The sequence below is a fragment of the Salmo salar genome, chromosome 15 (genome assembly GCF_965601325.2).
Source record: "Salmo salar chromosome 15, fSalSal1, whole genome shotgun sequence".
NCBI lineage: Eukaryota > Metazoa > Chordata > Actinopteri > Salmoniformes > Salmonidae > Salmo > Salmo salar.
Genome location: NC_138305.1, coordinates 92,035,888 through 92,056,405, shown reverse-complemented (window position 1 = coordinate 92,056,405; position 20,518 = coordinate 92,035,888). Strand labels below are relative to the sequence as shown.

General features: G+C 38.6%; 2 long non-coding RNA genes across 7 annotated transcripts; both read right to left on the bottom strand.

The window, feature by feature from the left end:
* Nucleotides 1-910: 910 nt before the first annotated feature.
* LOC106572484 (uncharacterized) lies at nt 911-12,847 on the bottom strand. Of its 6 annotated transcripts, none has more exons than XR_001321133.3 (7): nt 12,490-12,845; nt 9,131-9,336; nt 8,292-8,615; nt 8,129-8,185; nt 7,839-8,013; nt 7,583-7,719; nt 911-1,600 (listed from the first exon to the last, which is right to left on the bottom strand). It is a non-coding gene; the product is annotated as an uncharacterized LOC106572484 (long non-coding RNA). The 6 variants fall into 6 exon arrangements; XR_001321129.3 differs by lacking the exon at nt 911-1,600 and adding an exon at nt 11,725-11,784 and having other exon boundaries at nt 6,834-7,719; nt 12,490-12,847; XR_001321132.3 differs by lacking the exon at nt 911-1,600 and adding an exon at nt 6,834-7,451.
* Nucleotides 12,848-17,476: 4,629 nt separating this feature from the next.
* Nucleotides 17,477-18,979, bottom strand: LOC106572503 (uncharacterized). Its single transcript, XR_001321137.3, has 2 exons — nt 18,757-18,979; nt 17,477-17,823 (listed from the first exon to the last, which is right to left on the bottom strand). It is a non-coding gene; the product is annotated as an uncharacterized LOC106572503 (long non-coding RNA).
* Nucleotides 18,980-20,518: the final 1,539 nt, after the last annotated feature.

Sequence of the window (20,518 nt, the reverse complement as noted above, 5' to 3'; positions counted from 1 at the left end):
GAGAAAGTGAAGTGTTGAGTAAATAAACGTTGAGCAGATGTCCGTGGGTGAACCAGGGACACTCGTCCACTTTCTGGGTCCAGCTTTGACAGTCACCTAAGGGCAGCTTTCACAAACATGTGTCCACCACCCCCTGCCTGCCAACCAACACATCAAACCAGCACTATATTCCTCAGCTGCATCAACAATGCTAACCCACCAGACCAGACATCCAAGCCCACTTTATAAACTCTTAGAAAAAAATGTACTATCTAGAACCTAAAATGGTTCTTCGGCTGTCCCCATAGAACCTTTTGAATAACCCTTTTGGGTTCCATGAAGTACCCTTTCCACAGAGTTTCTATATTGAACCCAAAAGGGTTTTACCTAAAACGAAAATAAGTTCTACCTGGAACCAAAAATGGTTCTCTTATGGGGAAAGCCGAAGAACCGTTTTGGAACCTTTTTTTCTGAGAGCGTAATGAAGTACTGACTGAGGCCCTTTGAAGAGTTATTAGGAGGACAGGGCATGACAAGGACAATGACCCAAAATACTTTCTTTAGTAAGGCCTTATCGCGCCAAGTGGTGCCCTGTTGACCCACAATAAGTACATTTTATGTTTAAAGTTGATGTAAATTACTCCAGAAATGTCATAATATGCTGTATACAAGTATGTAAATACAGACTCTTCTCCCTACGGACATTTGAAGCAGGGAACTGTACAGGGAGAACTAATTAATGGAGTCATTTCATCTCTGCGGAAAAAATCTGTGGGAATAAATAAATATATTTTAAATATGCCGTAATTGTCAGTATGTGCAATCCAAACTAGTGTGTCACTAGCGTTACAATCTTACAGAGCCATATGGTGAAAAACCACTTGATGGTTTCATTTCAGAGAGATAAAAACAAAGAGAGTTGGACACTCCATATGTATAACCTCCCAGTAATTTATTGGATAAAAAAACACCAACGTTTCAGCATCACTGTGCCTTCTTCAGGGTCATTTCAAAGACAAAATGCTATATATCTGCCTCACTCTCAGAGAGATAAGAAGTACTGCTAGGATTTACACAGTCAAATGTAAAAAAATAACTTCATTTTTAATAAAGAAAAGTACAAATGATACATTTGTGACATTAATATTAAAAATAATAATAATGCAATTCAGTAAAATGAGATCTGAATATAAAATATTTTTATTTTACATTTTTGTCATTCAGCTGATGCTCTTATCTAGAGTGACTTACATTCATCTTAAGATAGCTAGGTGAGACAAATATACAGACAAATATAGTATAATGTATGCAAACATCCCTTTCCAGCTATGAAATGGATATATAGTGTTGCAAAAAAATATAAAAATTCATACACATCTAAAATCTATTAATAAAAAATATGAGAACAGTAATATTTTACACACAAATGAAGGTACCCATAAGCAATCATTTTTGATGAAATGTTAAGCCATGCTTATGAACAACACTAATTTTTCACAGGATTTCTCAAGGCTCTTAATGTCCATCCGGAGGAAGTGTTGCCATTTATCCATGGTGGTGAGCTCATTGGTTTCACCCCCTGCAGAGGCCCCTGTTATTCAGCCTGCGGATAACATGGGAACTGAAAATAAGCATAGTGTCAGAGAAGAGAGAACTTCAAACTGTCTTTATCCATGTTGACCAACATACATATTTTAGAGAGCATCCCTCACTGAGTCTCACTGAACCCTATAGAAAGGGTCAGGCGTAGGAACATACTAAAGATGGACAAAAAGCACATTAATGTGTAGTGTGGATGTTTTCCCATGACTATGTTGTTGTTGTTGCAGATAAGGCAAGATTATTTGACACATATGTCTTGCTCAAAATAACATGGCATGGGCATAGCAATTTAAGTATTTAACTACAGTAGACACCAACTACTTAGTATACGTTTTAAGCCGACTAGATGAAAAATCTGTAGATGTGCCCTTGAGCAAGTGACTTAACCCTAATTGCTCCTGTAAAAATCTCTGGATTAGACTGTCTGCTAATTGACTAACACTTTGAAATGCAAGACAGAGAAGTGACTTATCTTGCACAGTTTGCACATTTTGCTGGTTTAAAATTAAATAAAAAAAGGTTGGTTAGGAATGATTGATGGACAGATTCTAAATAAGATTCTACTCTTAGGGCAAGAACTCTTAGGGCAACATACTGTAGATCCATTGTGTTTGTCAAAATTGCTCAAGCTCAGTAAATTTGGTTGGGAATCATTGATGGACAGCAATATTCAAATCTGGGCTATGATTTTCAAGCAAATTTAAGTCAAGACAGACTGGACCATTCAGGAACACTCAACACCTATTGGAAAACCATTCTGGTGAGCCTTTGGCATACATTTGTGTAATTGTCCTGCTGAAAATGTTAACTATATCCCAGGGTTAGGTATTCAGAAGACTGAGGCAGGCTTTCCTCTAACTTTTCATCTGGGCTTTGATACTTTCATATTTATTTTGATCCTGACAAACTCCCCAGTCCCTTCCAGTAACAAGCATACCCATAACATGATGCTGCCATCACAATACTTGAAAATACAGAGGATCAACAACTTTGCATTCACTCCACATGACTGGCCTGTATAACAAAGTGAAAAGAAGGAAGCTTGTGTTAAAGTAACTGTCAATTGTTTCCAGATTTGTATGAAACATGATCTGTAATAATTACAATATGAATTAAATATTTTTTCTTATTAAGTACAGTGCCAGTCAAAAGTTTGGACACGCCTACTCATTCAAGGGTTTTTCTTTATGTTTACTATTTTCAACATTGTAGAATAATAGTGAAGACATCAAAACTATGAAATAACACATATGGAATAATGTAGTAACCAAAAAGTGTTAAACAAATCAAAATCTATTTTATATTTGAGATTCTTCACCCTTTGCCTTGATGACAGCTTCGAATACTCTTGGCATTCTCTCAGCCAGCTTCATGAGGAATGCTTTTCCAACAGTCTTGAAGGAGTTCCCATATAAGCTGAGCTCTTGTTGGCTGCTTTTCCTTCACTCTGTGGTCCAACTCATCCCAAACCATCTCAATTGGCTTGAGGTCAGGTGATTGAGGAGGCCAGGTCATCTGATGCAGCACTCCATCACTCTCCTTCTTGGTCAAATAGCCCTTACACAGTCTGGAGGTGTGATTTGGGTCATTGTCCTGTTGAAAAACTAATGACAGTCCCACTAAGCCAAACCAGATGGGATGGCGTATCGCTGCAGAATGCTGTGGTAGCCATGCTGGTTAAGTGTGCCTTAAATTCTAAATAAATCAGACTGTCAACAGCAAAGCACCTCCACACCATCACACCTCCTCCTCTATGATTCACGGTGGGAACCACACATGCGGAGATCATCCGTTCATCTACTCTGTGTCTCACAAAGACACAGCGGTTGGAACCAAAAATCTAAAATTTGGACTCATCAGACCAAAGGACAGATTTCCACTGGTCTAATGTCCATTGATTGTGTTTCTTGGCCCAAGCAAGTCTCTTCTTCGTATTGGAGTCCTTTAGTAGGGGTTTCTTTGCAGCAATTCGACCATGAAGGCCTGATTTATGCAATCTCCTCTGAACAGTTGATGTTGAGATGTGTCTGTTACTTGAACTCTGTGAAGTATTTATTTGGGCTGCAATCTGAGGTGCAGTTAACTCTAACTTAACTCTGGGTGTTCCTTTCCTGTGGCGGTCCTCATGAGAGCCAGTTTCATCATAATGCTTGATGGTTTTTGCAACTACACTTGAAAAAACGTTCAAAGTTCTTCACATTTTCCGAATTGACTTACCTTCATGTATTAAAGTAATGATAGACTGTCATCTCTCTGCTTATTTGATCTGTTCTTGCCATAATATGGACTTAGTCTTTTACCAAATAGGGCTATCTTCTGTATACCACCCCTACCTTGTCAAAACACCACTGATTGGCTCAAACGCATTAAGGAAAGAAATTCCACAAACTAACTTTTAACAAGGCACACCTGTTAATTGAAATGCATTCCAGGTGACTATCTCATGAAGCTGGTTGAGAGAATGCCAAGCGTGTGCAAAGCTGTCATCAGGGACTGGGGAGTTTGTCAGCATCAAAAGAAATACCAAAGGAGCAAAGCCCAGGTAAAAAGTGAGAGGAAACCCTGCCTCAGTCTTCCGAATACCTAACCCTGGGATAGAGTTGTATTTTCCAGCGGGACACTACCACTATGTTGCTGTTACTACCACTATGCTGCTGTTCATTGATTGCCATTACCATTAGTATCTAACTATTCATCCTGCTACTGGTCACTATTACTCCTGTTTACATGTCTATAATGACTTTGTGATTTTGCAATTGCAAATGTTTGTAGGCTTATATAGCCAAATTGTATTTATTATCGTACGCTATCCATTTGTATTTTTTGTATGCTATTTTAATATGAGTATTAACCCATGATATCAAGCCATACCCGACCATGATTACAGACACCTGTGTGTCTTTTGACACTGTATAAATGAGTCATCCTGCAGTGTTTGTCATTATTCCCTGAAGAAGACAGCTTGTCTGTCGAAACATTGGACATAAATATTTTTTTTATCTGAGCTCCTAGAGTGTGCGGATCTCCTTTATTTTTTTTTTTACATGTATATATTATCATTAGTATTTTACCATAAATATTTAAATATTCCTGATACCAGTTACTTTTCAGCCCTGTTTACATGTATATCCACCTATCACTTCTAAACTAACACTCTAGCACACACACACACCCACCACTTATTCTGTTGTCATACTGTTAAATATATTACTATTATTTATCCTGTTACCAGTCACTTTCTCCTAAATCCCTGCCTACATGTACATCTCTACCTCAAATACTCCAGTATAACTACACATTGTAGATTTGGTACTGGCACTAACAATGTATATAGCTTCCTCTTATTTCTCGTGTTTAAAAAAAAAAGTATTAGTTATACTATTTTGATATTGAATTCTGCACTGTTGGGTAGGGCTTGCATGTTAAGAATTTCACTGTACTTGTGCATGTGACAAGTTAAACTTGAATTACACAAATTGTAATGCCAAAGACACACCAGAATGGCTTTCCAAGAGGTGTTGTGTTCCTGACTGGTCCATTTGCTTGAAAATCAGAGACAAGGTTTGAATATTGCTGTCCATCAATGATTCCCAACCAAATTTACTCAGCTTGAGCAATTTTGACAAACACAATGGATCTACTGTATGTTGCCCTAAGAGTAGAATCTTATTCAAAATGATTCACAGCTGTAACAGCTGCCAAAGGTGCTTCCACCAAGTATTAACTCTGGGGTGTGAAGACATACACAATCAATAGATCTTTGTTTATAAAATTTGTATTAATTAGGATTTTAAAAATAATTTCTCTTTCACTTGAAAGATCAGTAGAAAAAAATTAAAGACTCCTGTTTGGAGTTGGGTACTGGGAGGAATATATAAATGATATAGGGTTCTTAGGTTGCGTTTTTACATGGAGCCCAAATCTGATATTTTGCCCCAAACTGGTCTGACCAATCAGATCAAATCTTTTGGGCAAAAGGTCATATTTTTATTTCACAACTGGACTGAATCATGTTGCAGACTCACCAGTGATGAAGAGCCAGCCATAAACATAGAACACATTTCTTTGGGTCTCTCTCTGCATACTATGTTTCCATTCAAAATGAACTGTTAGCTACTCAGTAGCAGCAACAGACAGAGCAAGAATGTGATCACTATGCAACTTTGTCTCCAAATAAAACACGTCCACGTTCTTTGAATGGTGGGAAAGTAACCGAACAAAAAAGGTTGTAAAGCAAAAAGAGGCAGTCGAGTGGACACAACGGTACTGCTAAACTTGGAAGAGAAATTGCCAACCAGAATACAGCTAGGAATGCTAAGCTATCATGTTAGAGAATGTGCGATCTCCAGTTCTGTGATTTAAGTGCCCAATGACGGGGCATGTTGCTAATTTGTTCAAAGGTAAAATTAGATGTGCAAGGTGTGGTGGGGATCATGAATATGGAAAATGTGGATATAATACTGAAGTTAAATGTTGCAACTGTGATGGTTAGCATAGTGCAGCATACGTTTAAAAAAAATGGAAGCGCAGAGGTACAAACAAATAATGTATCATATGCAGAGGCTGTTTGGGCAATGAACAAGCCTTTTGATCTAAACGCGCTAAGATTTACATATTGGCCTCAGCCTAGTGTCAATGTGACATGAGCGTAAATGCTTGGTTACAGAGAAATCCATAGTTGTAAATCGTACAGACTTCATAGCCTTCTTGTATAGAGCAATCAATATGGGCCATATGAAAAAAAGGACTACACAAATAATGGAAGTAGTGAATGCAGCCCAAGAAATACACAACATTACTGAAGTGTTAGTACCCTTGATACATTGGATGTAGAATCATAATCCAAATGATCATCAGGAACAGAAGTACACTAAAACTTCTCCCTGTAAATTTATAGCATTATACAGGCACCACAGTTGCCAATTTAATGCTGTAATATTGTTTACAGTACTATTTTCCTTATGGTAAAAAATAATACAGCATTCCTGCTGTAAATTTACAGCAAGGATGCTGTAATACAGTATGTAACATATTACAGCAAGGAAAAATCATACTGTATAACTATATTACAGCATCACTGCTGTAAAGCAAAATTACAGTATTTAACTGGCAACTGTGGTGCCAGTATAATGCTGTAAATTTACAGGGAAATACCTACAGTAATATACAATTATTTTACAGTACTAAGCAGCATTGCAGGTTGTTTTAAGACAGCTCCCTGAAATGTAATATTGTAAGAAAAACAATACGTGTACAAATAAATATATTTATTCAAATTCATAACATGAATTGCACTTTAACCACAAAGAACAACATTTGAAAAGAGCAACATTTACAACTCCAGATAGTAGGGGAGAGAAAGAGACAGCGATACAGTGATAAGAACATTGACAAATACTGGCCAATAATGTACTTCACCATACACAAACCAAGACATCAGAATAGGTCACTCTTGAAAATACAGGATTAAGTAAAAAAAAAATATATATATATTCTAAACAGATCAATGAAAAATAGTAAAACAGTTTAAAAAGGGAGACATTTTCACAAAAAACTATAACAATAACTGCTTGCCTGCCTGTCTTTGAGAGAGAAAAATGAGAGAGAGAAAGGGGCTGAGAGAGAAGGATGATAGAGAGGAGCGAGCATGGCTAGACTGGAGCCAGAGAAGCACACTACCGCAAGCCAACACAGGCTCTGGGATGGCGCAAGCAGATCATTTGCTGACCCAAACCACATGGCAGGATTTCTGAGAGAATGAGAGATGCTAACAAGTCTTGAATAAATCTCGGTGGCGGGCAGATTGTCACCCCATCCTTTGAAACTCCGATCCTCCTTAGCTCTGATAAATCAACTAGGACAAACATCAACTAGGACAAACATGGAAATTGAAAGAATAGAAAGAGAGATTGCTATCACTACTATTACTCACTGGGTAAAAAGGCAGATGACAACTGACAAATAAAATTTGTGTTCATCAGGTGTGCGTGTGTGTACTTACCATGTTGGAGTTTTTCCACTCAAACTCCTTTAGGTCTGCGAGAAAGCGCCTAACATGTGGGTCAATTGGCAATGGCTTCCTCTGAATAACCTTTCCGGTTTTGCGGCTCACTCCTGCTTTCGCTGTGCATTTGGTTCCTTAACATAGAATATATATTAAAATCAGTTGAGGCATTGAAAAAAATAACAGTAAGAAATATAATTGCAATGTAACTAACAGATGCTAAATGTAACATCCATGAATGTTCAATGCTTACCTCTATCAGCTCCAAGGTTGCAGAGGCCGACTCCTGGTATTCTATGTTAAATACATAGAAAGTGCTGAGGAGCACAGAGGGCAGCAGCAAAGTTGGACTCACGGTCCATAAAACAGACAGACCACTCTCCCCTCGATCGACACCATCCATTTTGAGGAACCCAATAGAGTATTTCCTGAAATACAAAGTAAGGGTGTTAGTGTATACTTACTAGACATATCTAGATAGCTACCACAATATATATATATATATATATATATGTTCCACCTTAAATCAAATAAATGTATTACCAAGCATGATCAGCCTTGGTGTGTCTGGCAATGGACATCAACCCGAGTTGAAGTGACCTAAAATCACAAAACATATAAAAAATATTAAAATCATGTGTAAAAATAGTACAGTATAAACAATTAATCATATAAACTTTATAAGTATAAAAACACTATTCCTTACATCTGCCAAGAGGAACAGAGACTCGTTCATCAACAAACGAATGGCAGCAGTGGCTGTTAGATTGTCACTGCCTTTGACGTAACCGTCGATTTCATTCAGCAGGCACTGGATCCCTCTCCTCAACTTGCTCTTTTGACCTTTAAAAAAGTTGACAATTCTCTTACCCTTGTTCAGGAGAGCTTAAGTCAGGTGACTGTCTATCACGATGCCAGTGAGGGTATTGAAGTGGTCGCATAGTCATAACTTGGTGAAAAGGAAAGGCGACTGTTCCTGGAGGTCACTGATGCTTGGAGGAGGACAAGTGTACTATCCATTCTTCATTTTCTTAAAAAAAATAAAAATAAAATACAATAGAAAAAAAACTGTTAGGCACTGCACTCCATACCAGCACAAGAGGACAAACAAACAATTTACAGAAACATTTGTATATTTTTGTACTTGTCATTTCCGTCCCTTTTATTGCATATGACTAGCTCCATCATAGCATAAACCATTTATTTTGAGGGCAAACAAACTATTTTCAGAACCTTTTTAACCTTGTGTGTGTGTGTGTGTGTGTATTTGCACTCTTAGAAAAAAGGGTTTCGAAAGGGTTCTTTAGCTGTCCCCCATAGTAGAACCGTTTTGGTTCCAGGTAGAACCGTTTTGAGTTCCATGTAGAACCCTCTGTGGAAAGGGTTCTACATAGAACCAATGGGTTATACATGTACCTGGAATCAAAAAGGGATCGTCAAAGGGTTTTCTTATGGGGACAGCCAAATAACCATTTTAGGTTCTAGATAGCACCTTTTTTCATAACAATCACATAAATATGTTACATTTATCAATCATGATCTCACCTCTTTGGTTGAAGGACTGAAGCAATTCCAGGCACTATATTGGCATCAAACGGTATTTTATGTCCTCCGGGTGAACATATTCAAGGTTGTTAATATTCTCCACTCCAACATTTGCCCTCAGATGCTCCGACAAAGATCTCACCATCTCGGTCTCCAACTCGGGCAATTGGTGTTTAATTGCATCTTGAAGACCCTCCATGCCTACACTGGTTTAAGGAGAACACACAGGGAAACAGAGAAACCTGACACTTTATAAATTGGTAGTGGGGCAGTATTTACACCGCCGGATAAAAAACGTACCCGATTTAATCTGGTTACCACTCCTACCCAGTAACTAGAATATGCATATACTTATTACATATGGATAGAAAACACCCTAAAGTTTCTAAAACTGTTTGAATGGTGTCTGTGAGTATAACAGAACTCATTTGGCAGGCAAAAATGTGAGAAGGTTTCATTCAGGAAGTGGCCTGTCTGACAAGGTGTCGTTCTTCTTGTCTCTGTTTATTGAAGAGTGAGGATCTTAGCTGTCCCGTGACACTTCCTACGGCTGCCATAGGGTCTCAGAAGGCGGTAAAAAGCTGAATCATGGCTTTGCAGGCTCTGGCTGAAAAAAAGTAGCGCGTTTGGGTAGTGGCTGGTTACAGTACTGTGAGACTCAGGCTCGTGCCCGCGTCGACCGAAAGCTTTGTTTACTTTCCTCTGTTTAGCTAAATGGACATTCCCGGTCGGAATATTATCGCTTTTTTTACGAGAAAAATGGCATAAAAATGGATTTTAAACAGCGGTTGACATGCTTCGAAGTACGGTAATGGAATATTTAGATTTTTTTTGTCATGAATTGCGCCATGCGCGCGACCCTGATTTACCATTTCAGATAGTGTCTGGGACGCACGAACAAAACGCCGCTATTCGGATATAACGATGGATTATTTTGGACCAAACCAACATTTGTTATTGAAGTAGCAGTCCTGGGAGTGCATTCTGACGAAGACAACAAAAGGTAATCAAACTTTTATAATAGTAAATATGATTATGGTGAGTGCTAAACTTGCCGGGTGTCTAAATAGCTAGCCCGTGATGCCTGGGCTATGTACTTAGAATATTGCAAAATGTGCTTTCACCAAAAAGCTATTTTAAAATCGGACATATCGAGTGCATAGAGGAGGTCTGTATCTATAATTCTTAAAATAATTGTTATGCTTTTTGTGAACGTTTATCGTGAGTAATTTAGTAAAATGTTAGCGAATTCCCCGGAAGTTTGCGGGGGGGTATGCTAGTTCTGAACGTCACATGCTAATGTAAAAAGCAGTTTTTTGATATAAATATGAACTTGATTGAACAAAACATGCATGTATTGTATAACATAATGTCCTAGGGTTGTCATCTGATGAAGATCATCAAAGGTTAGTGCTGCATTTAGCTGTCTTCTGGGTTTTTGTGACATTATATGCTAGCTTGAAAAATGGGTGTCTGATTATTTCTGGCTTGGTACTCAGCTGACATAATCTAATGTTTTGCTTTCGTTGTAAAGCCTTTTTGAAATCGGACAGTGTGGTTAGATTAACGAGAGTCTTGTCTTTAAATAGCTGTAAAATAGTCATATGTTTGAGAAATTGAAGTAATAGGATTTTTAAGGTTTTGAAAATCGCGCCACAGGCTTCAACTGGCTGTTACGTAGGTGGGACGAATTCGTCCCGCCTAGCCCAGAGAGGTTCATTAACACACATAATTAATCTGAGAATCTGGTATAAAATGAACCAGAGATCAACCACTGACACGGACTGATACACCTCAACAATTAAACGGACCTGTGACCTGAATCAGTGAGATCTTTCCAAATGTGTATCGTCATCATTTTCCAGCATTACAATAAGGCCTTTAGTGTATGTTGTTACTTGTATACAATTTTAGACACCTCTGCAGTGCTTTGCGAACCCTTTTGACTGTCCAGCTCCCTGAATGGCGTTGTTATATAACTGCTCCTCAAATTAATTCATGACACCAACAATGTCAATGCTATGTGGAAACAATTGGCCGCTGCATAAGTAAGATTGGAGTAACTGGTGGCTCTCAGACAAGTTTTCTGGCACACTCCTTGAAGTAGGAGTGCTTGCTCTCAAACCTCAGTGTCCACAAACGAATGAGTCGCCCAAATTGCTGGATGAGGTCGGGGTAGGATAACAAGTAGTGATGCTTTGGTGCAAGGGCACTCTATCCCACAAGCAAAACTGTAGTTCGCAACATTTTTTTTTTTTTACGAGCAATGAATGCTTTAATATTTAGGAAACAGAAAATGCAGGACTTACACCCGTACATTCCCAATAGTGTTACTTCCAGCCAGCCTGCAATATGAAAATTAACTACCCCAGCCACCAAATTGCATGCACACACCAAAAGAGCTATATGTTACTATGCAACTCATGCCAACCACACAATCTAAACAAAATAATTATAGACTACAAGGCAAAATAAAAAATCAGTCTGTGCCTGATGTTTCAGATATAATTATTTTATTTAACTTTGCCTAATTAAAGGTTGGATAAGAATTATTTCTGAAAGATTAGCAAAAGCACGAGGAAAATTAAACTCACGCGGGAAAATGTTACGACCATCTCCCTGGATAATGGCTGCCAGCAAGCTAACCACACAATCTGAAGAAAATTAAAATAAAATATAACTTTAATATCCTGCAGGGTAAAATATCAGTCTGTGCCTGTTGTTGCTGAATTTATTCATTTAATGGACTAATAAGGATAACAAAAACCATAGGGGGAATATTTCACTACACTTTTGCTAAATCACACGCACCCGGAGACTGAATAGAGCGAAAGTTGACCAGAGATATTTAGAGAAAGGTGTCCAATGGAGTTCGCCATCTCTGAGCTATAGCTAACGTTAGCAAGCACCTTTCATCTGAGAGCTTCCATTCCCCTCATTCCAACTACAGAATCACCCAAAAAGTATACATCCCAAGACAAAACGTCAGTCCGTGCCTGCTGACAAACTAAAGGTGTATTCGACATAGTTAAACTCTGTATTTTTGTCCGGTGAAGCCTACGACCAATTTGCCACTAATAGCGTTAGCACCATGTCACCCATGTCATGCATCCACCGGTTAAGTAGCCTATCCAAAGAAACACACATATGGATTTCTGCACGTTGTTAATACTGACATGACTCGCTCTATAGCTACAGTATCACTGATTATTTTACCCACAAGAAAGATCAACGCAACAGACCGACATGTCAATTTGGCTATAGTAACGTTATACGGTTAGTTAACCCAATCCAAAACGAATTAACGTTAGTAGCTTAGTTAAGAAAACCTGCAGTAGGTATATGGAATTAGTACATACCTAGCAGCAGCTCAAAAATATTTAGGCGACTTTTCCACGAAAATACAAAATAAAATAGCTCGAGTAGAACAGAAAGCACATTTCCTCATGAGTCTTCCCTCACAGACCGTTTGTACCGGAGCATCGCATTAGTGGAAATCAAGTCTGTTCTCATGGTTGTACATAGATTCGAGTCGCGTCGGGGACATTGTTAGCTTTTTACCTTTACCTAATTATCCTAACCTGCTGCGTTAATTATCGTAGCCTTCTAAGAAAAGTAACTTCTGCTCGTCAAAACTGGCAGACCTGCCAAGAGAACAGTCTTGGTTTCAACTATGAAATACAACTCACTTTTCTCTCACACTCACACGCCACAGACCGTTTGGCACCGCCCACTACAGCACTGTTCGGGTACTACTGTAAAGAAATACAGTAAGTTAGAGTACTTTTTACAGGAGACTTACAATTACAGTTAATAACAGTATTTTTCAGCATTTTACCCATAATGCAGTGCAATCTACAGCATTAATGCTGTAAAACACATTTAAGGTATTTACTGTGCATTCCACAGTGTTTTACTGTTGAAATTACAGAAAAGTCTTACAGTGTAGTTGTATTATGGTTTTTATCATCCTTCAATGGAGTGCTAGAAGCCTTATTGTCAATGGTCAAGAGTTTAAGAAATGTTTAATTGATTTAGAGATGAAACCTGATGTGATATGTGTTCAAGAAACGTGGCTTAAATCACATATTGATTATACTATTCCTGGTTATTGTTCATACAGGTCTGATAGAACAACTGGTTAGGGTGGAGGATGCGCTACGTTCATAAAATAAGGTTTTTCATATCATAAAATATCTGTTCCACCTGAATATGAATGTGTGATTGTTGAAATCTACCGTACAGGTGGTAATATTAAGCTGTTAAATTTCTACAATCCTTGTTGACAACCATCTGTGGCGATGTTTGATGAAATATCAGGATCCTTGGGGACTTTGCCTCCGGAAATTCTACTTAATTTCCAAAGGAAGAGAGCTTTGGTGTGTAGGGTCGTTTAGTCTGCCAAGAGAAATGCATGGAGACAGTTCTGTTCTACAATAGGCAGGGGTACTGGGCTGGGAGACGTTTGGTCAAAGTGGAAGAAGCAGGACTCTATTTCCGGTTTTGGTTGATGGTATGAACTGTAGCTCAGTAAAATCTATCAAATTGTTACATGTTGCGTTTATATTTTTGTTCAGTATACATAGTGGGGTTACATTGAACGAAGTGTACAAGAAATGCAAGCGTGAGATTTTAAATGCTCGTACTAACGTGCATAAGAAAATTAATATTGTTGACTCTTCCTTGGATGCTGATTTTACATTGCCTGAGATGCAATTAGCTCTAATAGGCTGTGGATATACAGCCCTGGGTCATGATAAATTGTCTTATCTAATGTTAAGCATCGTCCTGATGAGGTCATAAATATTCACCTGGGATTATTTAATAAAATCTGGAGTGCAAGGGTTATTTATACATTCTGGATGGAAACGTGCAGTTCTATTATATTTTGTAACACCTGGGAAGTATCCTTCATGTGCTGGTAGTTCTAGACCAATGGCACTGACCTCTAACCCACATAAACTGATGGAAAAGATGATTGTCAACAGACTGTCCTATTTCCTGGAACAAGGGGGTTTATTGAGTCAACGTCAAAGTGGATTCCTTAAAGGTAGATCAATCTTGGTTCATGCATTAGTAAAGGTGAAGAATGAAGTGGAATAAACTCTGGTCATGAAAGAAGTAATTGTCACACACTGATCTGTGTCACCTGTCTTTGTGATTGTCTCCACCCCCCAGGTGTCGCCCATCTTCCCCATTATCCTGTGTATTTATACCTGTGTTCTCTGTTTGTCTGTTGCCAGTTTGTTTTGTTTCGTGAAGCCAGTGATTTTCCCTCTGGTCCTGTCTTGCAATTGTTCCTGGTTTCCCAGTTTTGACCTTTTCCGCCTGCCTGCCGTCCTGTACCTTTGCCCCACCTATCTGGATTACTGACCTCTGCCTACCCTGATCCTGCCTGCCTGCCGTCCTGTACCTTTGCCCCACCTATCTGGATTACTGACCCCTGCCTGCTCTTGACCTGTCTTTTCCCTGCCCCTGTTGGATTAATAAACTGTTGTTAATTTGACGTTGTCTGCATCTGGGTCTTACCTTGAAACACGATAGTAATGGCTACTGTCTTTTTTTTACATAAAAAAAACCTATGACACTATGTGGAGAGAAGGCCTACTGATTAAGATGGCAAGACTGGGTATTGGTGGGTATTTATCTGATGATTATGGAGTTGATAATGGTATTCCTTAAGGCAGTGCTATCAGTCCTATTCTGTTCAACCTTATGATTAACAATGTGTTTAGCCATGTGGGTGGGGCATTGGGGTTTCCTTATATGGATGATGGAGCTTTTTGGAAGAGGGGAAGGTTTGTCTTTCATGAGATCAAATCAATTCAACAAGCTACTGTAGATTGGCTGTTGAAAGACGGTCGATTGACTGCAGATTAAGATTATCAGTGTTGAAAGAAGAAAGTTGTTGATAATAAACAGTTGTTTTTGTATCAGGGTTCGTACAGACAGTGGCAAGTCAAATTCAAGGACTTTCAAGTACTTTTTCAAGCACTAATATTTATTTTCAAGAACCATCAATTTGTAACAGTTCATATTATGCAATTGTTTCTAGTCGCCACGAGATGGCAGTACATCGCCACAACCTCATGTGGCTCTTCAGGGCCGATTCATGCTGGCAATGTCAAAGTTTGACACATTTCTTGGCACGTTACACAATGCCGGTTGGTTAGGTACAGTTATGTAGTGGTAAACTATACTGAACAAAAATATAAAACACAACATGCAACATCTTGGTCCCATGTTTTATGAGCTGAAATAAAATATCTCTGAAATATTCCATAAGCACAAAAGGCAGACTTGAATCTACATTTCCCGTCATTTTAGCTATCAATGTGACGTTAGGCGGTGCCTAATCAGTCAGTTCTGTACCTGATTGGCTAAGTGGCAGTGTTGGTGGAATGAGCGAGCTCGCCTGGAAACCACAGCGCGAAGCGTGAGGAAATAAAACTCGGTACTCTGCCTGGAAATTAATTTGCAAGACCAATACGTTTTATAATATTTTTCATAAAAATATTTGATCATTATCTATTCTCCTCTCATTTTATTTCAAGTACTTTTCAAGTACCAACTTGAGAAAATCTCAGATTTTCAAGGTATTCACGTACGTGAATATTAGAGTGCGAAATGTAAGTACTTTAAGCACATCAAGCACCTTGTACGAACCCTGTTGTACAGACAGCCTATGTCTAGGGTTTTACATTCAAATATTTGGGTCTATGGTTCAACAAGAGATATACATGGAAAGAGCATGTAATAAATGTTGAAACAAAGTGTAAGAAGTTGTTAAATCTTCTGTGCTCGGTCTTTGGTTGTGAATGGGGTGCTGATAGATACTGTACATTAAGCCATGTAGTGTATATATAGAGCTCTGGTCAGAATGGCAATTGATTATGGATACATAGTTTATCGAACAGTGGTGAAGACTTGGCTTCAGAGGCTGGACAGGATCCAATATAGATCTTTAAGGATATGTATTGGTGCATTTAAATCAACACCTGAAAGTGCATTATTAGTAGAGGCAGGGAGATGCCTTAGGACATACCCCATAAAAAATTGTCGTTAGCACTTTAGAGTAGGCATTCCCTTACGGAAATATGCAAATACATGCTAGAACAAGCAAATAGGATCTCACTAGCTCGTGCTTGGCTCTGCCCACCTCCTTGCTTGTTCTGCCCACTATGAGTAATTTGCTCCCATTGGAGATGACAGGCTCTGGTCTAACTTTTTTATTTATTATTTAACAAAACGTTTGACAGCCATGAGTTCACATTTCTTAATGTTAAGATATAGACCAGACGCTTTGGAAAAGGATTGTATCACATTGATCGATATGGGAATTTGGTTAGCATCTTTCAGAATAAGTGTAGTATTGTCAGCCAGCTGGCTTATAATATTTTCTTTACCAGCTATGGAAATACCTTGTACAGGACTATTATTTAAAGAATTTGTAAGAAGTTGGGTGATTAATAAAAACAAGTACGGAGAGATAGGAAAACCTTGCCTAATTCCTCTCTTTAACTCAAATCTAGGTGAGGTGCCATATTTCAATTTGATAGAGCTGTTACCATTTGCATAGAGAGTCTTAATAGCCTTACAGAAAAAATCCTCAAAGCCAAGTCTCTCAAGGGGGTGGAAGAGGAACTGATGCTCTACTGTGTCAAAAGCTTTATAAAAAAAATAAATAATATGAAGCTATCCTTAGTTATTCGGTCTGAGTAGTCAAGTATGTCTAATACTAGTCTGACATTGTTAGACATATGTCTGTTCCTCATAAAGCCAGACTGTGTTTCATCAATGATCAGGCTCTGGTCTAACTGTTATAAAGATCTTTGACGTAGGGCCGTATTCTGACTTTAGATCCGTGTGGTTAACTCAAGTTTGTGTGCAAATCTGACGTCAATAAATTACTTTTGACTTTTACAATGTCTTTCGTTGTAGCATAATCATTTAACTTATAACTATTAGAGCTTCTAATTATGTTAATAAAAAATGTAGACCTCTTAAAGATGCACTATGCAGAAATCGCTCTGCCATTTCCTGGTTGCTAAAATTCAAATATTCAGTTTATGTGACAAAACAAGCAAGTATAGCGTAGATAATCATTGTACCATCTAAATCGCTGTGAAATATATTTACCTTAACCAAAAATATTGTATTTTAAGCTTTTTGAAGCTGGTGTACAAAACTGAAAGTAAAAGCGAAAACAAAACTTAAGAACAGGAAGCATAGAAATAACGCACATCTACTGCTTCTTAGACTTGCTTTCAATGAAAATGACAGATCTTTAACACACATTTCTATATGCATTTTGTCAGGTTGCACAAAAAAGTTACTTATTGCAGCTTTAAGGAATCTTACTTCTTTATTTCTATTTTGTCTTACATCTCCACCTACTTGTCAGTACTTGCACTGCACATATACAGTTGCAAACACTGATTCACATGGAGTATAACATGGCTCTACAGTCCTCAATTAATCAAATTTCACTGTAGGTCTGGGGTTGAGGCGCCCAAGTAAGTGTGCAGGTCTGCAACATTTGATTTGAAGATCTTTGCTGGAATGGTTTTCATTTTCAACCATTTGTATGCCTCAAACCGGTGACAGCCTCCAAAGTAGTAGTAATTTCCTCCTTCACTTCCCTTGATCCAGAGTATATCAATGAGAGGAAGAGTGCTGATGCCTGTAGATTCCTATGAGGAAAAATACTGTATTTGTTAAGTTTTTCTATTCTATTTCAGAGGTCATTTATCACACAGAACAGGGAAATACACGTTTGATACATTCAATAAACATGGAAAAAATGTGTCATTCACACTATGGTTTATCAGTCTAATATAGTAGCCTAGTTTCTCAATTAAGAAGATAATCTTCACTATTTTCTTGCCGCGGGTCTGTATTTATACCACCACCACTTAACAATCAACTCTCTTATGGTTTGATCTATGCAGAACTAGGCCACATTTTTACCGGTATTGTACCCATAAGGCTCTGAACTTTGCTCTCGTCTAGTACAGGAGGGATTGGTCGTATGATAACTTCAATTGGCACGTTATTAACTTCGACGTTGTCCGTTGTTTTTATTAATGTCCATTACATTAGGCTATGAGAGATGCTCAATTGTTAGGTAAAAATGTGTGGTTTCCATTGCTCCCATTCTTCAAGATCGAAACGTTTAGTTAGTGCAGAGATATTAGAAAAATGAGGAGATAGGAATCCCATCGTGCAGGGACGTATAACGCCTCACCCAGCAGACTGCCGAAAAATCGCATTCACGTTGTCATGCTGCGTCATGCGGTTGCTAAGCTAATCATCACGCAGTCCCTTCTCAAAGTCGGGGTATGAGTCAAATCAAATGTATTTATATAGCCCTGCTTACATCAGCTGATATCACAAAGTGCTGTACAGAAACCCAGTCTAAAACCCCAAACAGCAAGCAATGCAGGTGTAGAAGCACGGTGGCTAGGAAAAATTCCCTAGAAAGGCCAAAACCTAGGAAGAAACCTAGAGAGGAACCAGGTTATGAGGGGTGGCCAGTCAAGAAACCTGCCTATTTTCCTCGAAAGTACGTAATGTCACGATTCCAAAGCTATACTATATTACAGAGAACAAGTGAATTATCTCACATCTCGGAAACTATTCGTAATGTTGTACTTCTTGTTGACTAAATCCATGCTAATGTTGGGTTTTTCAGCTAATGCTCCTTGAAAGAGTGCGCGCCTTGTCCCAAAATTACCCAGAATACACTGCGCGGCCCATTGACGACGCATGGGCAACGTAAACAATGGGCGCTAACACGAGTCCAATGGAACTTCCCATCTACTCGAAAGTAACTCTGATAGGAGTCGTACTGGCTTTAAGCACGGAAGTATGATATATCATTTTCTTCTTCTATGGTGTTTATGGCGATCTGCAAACGACGTTAATGGTGCATGCCGCCAACGACTGAATGGGGTGAAAACAAACTTCAACGCAAAATAATTGTCATAAGGGAAGGGTGAAAAATAAATACTTATAATATTCAAAAGTAAACAAAAAATGTAAACTGTACTCCTTTAGTCGGATTCAAATATCTATTCAGATCAAATCAAATTTTATTGGTGGCATACACATACAGTATTAGCAGGTGCTATTGCGGGTAGCGAAATGCTTGTGTTCCTAGCTCTAACAGTACAGTAATATCTAACAATACACACAAATATAAAAAGTAAAAGAATGGAATTAAGAAATACAGAAATAATAGGATGAGCAATGTCGGAGTACGGAGTATAAACATATTTAAGTAATAAGGCCTGAGGAGGTGCGGTGTATATATATATATATATAGTTTTTTAATTTAACCTTTGTTTAATTAGGCAAGTCAGTTAAGAACAAATGTTTATTTACAATGACGGCCTACCAGGGAACAGTGGGTTAACTGCCTTGTTCAGGGGCAGAACAACAGATGTTTACCTTGTCAGCTCGGGGATTCGTATATGGCTAACAGCTAAGGGCTGTTTTTTACGCACAATGCAACGCAGAGTGCCTGGATACAGCCCTTAGCTGTGGTATATCGGCCATATACCACAAACCCCCAAGGAGCCTTATTGCTATTATAAACTGGTGACCAACGTAAGTCGAGCAATAAAAAATAAATGTTTTGTCATACCCGTGGTATACAGTCTGATATACTACGATTGTCAGCCAATCAGCATTCAGGGCTCGAACCACCCAGTTCAGGGCTCGAACCACCCTTCACTTTTTCCACATGTTGTTTTACGTTACAGCCTTATTTTAAAATGGATGAAATAGTTTTTTCCCTCGTCAATCTACACATGATACCCCATAATGACAAAGCAAAAACTGGTTTTTAGATTTTTTTGCAAATTTATTTAAAAATAAAACCCTGAAATATCACATTTACATAAGTATTCAGACACTTTACTCAGTACTTTGTTGAAGCACCTTTGGCAGCGATTACAGCCTCATGTCTTCTTGGGTATGGCACTACAAGTTTGGCACACCTGTATTGGGGAGTTTCTCCCATTCTTCTCTGTAGGTCCTCTAAAGCTCTGTCAGATTGGATAAGGAGCGTCGCTGAGCAGCTATTTTTAGGTCTCTCCAGAGATGTTTGATTGGGTTCAAGTCCGGGCTCTGGCTGGGCCACTCAAGAACATTCAGAGACTTGTCCCGAAGCCACTCCTGCATTGTCTTGGCTGTGTGCTTAGGGTCATTCTTCTGTTGGAAAGTGAACCTGAGCACTCTGGAGCAGGTTTTCATCAAGGATCTCGCTGTACTTTGCTCCGTTCATCTTTCCATCGATCCTGACTAGTCTCCCAGTCCCTGCCGCTGAAAAATATCCCCACAGCATGATGCTGCCACCACCATGCTTCACCAGAGGGATTGTGC